The following is a 1,828-nucleotide window of genomic DNA, read 5'->3' as shown; positions in this document are numbered from 1 at the left end:
CCACATGCCCATGTAAGGCACACAGGAAGACCACATGCCCGTATATCATGGCCGTGTCAACATTAGTCCAAGTCAGAATTGCACACGGTTTGAAGCACTTACACACAGACGTGGCACACGGTCGTGTCCCTGTCGAGCTCATGTCTAATTCTACTCGGAAAAGGGCATTTTGGAGGGTTTTAAAGCATTCTAAAACCTATATAAACACGCTAGAGAAGGATTAAAAGGGACACACAGAGTTGGAGGCAGAAAATACTTGCGAATAGCCATCGGAATCACCTCGGAGCCAAGATCTACATCAAGACTGAAGATTTCCATCAATTTCCTAGAAGTTCTTGGGTTTCTTTATGTTTTGTTGTTTTCCAAAGTTTGAGATGTTTTCCATTATTATTATGAACTAAACTCCCTAAATACCTAAGGGAGATGAACCCTATGATGAATCTTATTATGCTTTGATTTATATGAGAAATACTTGTTCTTATTCTTAATTATGAGTTTTAATTCTTGCTTTAATATTTCAGGATATTAATCCAAGTTTTTTATGTGCTTATTTAGTGGAGCAAAAGTCCCTGTCTACGAGTAGATCATTCATAATTAAGCGGAGTTGAATGCAATCCTAGAGATAGGACGACATAAATCTTCCGGATTAGAGTCAAATCTAATAAGGGGATCCACAGATTGAGTTAATGTGAAAATAGGGGTTTTAATTAGAAAGAGATTTCAATTAATCAACCTAGAGTCAGTTGTTCTTAGTCTCGAGAGAGATATTAACATAAATTAGGGATTTCTATGGAATAAGTCAAGTGAATAAATCGTCTAAGTCAAAGGTCATAAGTGAGTCTAGGTGGATTCTTTCTTGGGTATTGTCTTTTCAATTGGTTTCCTAAAGTATTTTCCAACTTTCGCCTCTGTCGTGATCTTAGATAAATTAGAAAATTAGTTTAGTTTAAAAACACCCTTAAATTCTTAGGCTAGATAATGAAAAGAGAGTAACTACTAGTACTTTTAGTCCTCGTGGATACGATATTCTGGTCTCACCATAACTATGCTACTGTTCGATAGGTGCGCTTGCCTTATGTCGAATTATTAGTTAGTTTCACGACCATCACGTACAATACTAATGGACTTGGTTTCGTGAGTCTCTTTCAACCCTAATCTTAAAAAAGTGATTACAATCATTAATCATATATTAATTTTCGTTTGACAAAGAAAAAACTCGATTTTTCTTTTCTTAGGCCTTCCAATGGGGTCACCTCTAGTTGCCTATTTATCCAGGGCAATCTTGAGCGTGACTGAAAATAAGTCAAAAATGGATTTCATGGAACAAAAATATTTTTCGCAACAAAAATCATGTCTAAAAGATGAATTCACCCGATAGTCTCGGTTTGTATAGCTTCGGGGGTCTTTTCATCATCACAGCAATTGCTTCGATATGTTCACTCATCATTTATTTCACTAAAGTTTTGCAATCTCATTAGACCGTAGTCCACACCGAGCATCATGGAAGTTTGGTTTGGTCTAAAATTAGTGAATTGGCAAAGTGTTTTTATGACCAATCTCCTTACATTATGCCAACAACAGAAGTTAACGCAACCAATAGCTCTTCCCAAAGTGTTGAAGTTTTAGTTAATATCGAAAATGAAGGTGATGTTGTTGTTGAGAATATTACTCGAAGTAGCTCCAATTTATGATGTAAATAACATTACTATTTGTTAATTGATAGAAAAAAACTAATTGGTAAATATAAATAATGGATTGTTAATGAATCTTACATAATAAATTTTTGTCCAATTATAAATTGAGAAAAGAATTCAATTTTTTAATTAAG

This window comes from Gossypium arboreum, chromosome 4 (genome assembly GCF_025698485.1).
Source record: "Gossypium arboreum isolate Shixiya-1 chromosome 4, ASM2569848v2, whole genome shotgun sequence".
Lineage (NCBI taxonomy): Eukaryota > Viridiplantae > Streptophyta > Magnoliopsida > Malvales > Malvaceae > Gossypium > Gossypium arboreum.
The sequence above is the reverse complement of the archived record's forward strand: the minus strand, read 5'-3'. Positions refer to the sequence as shown.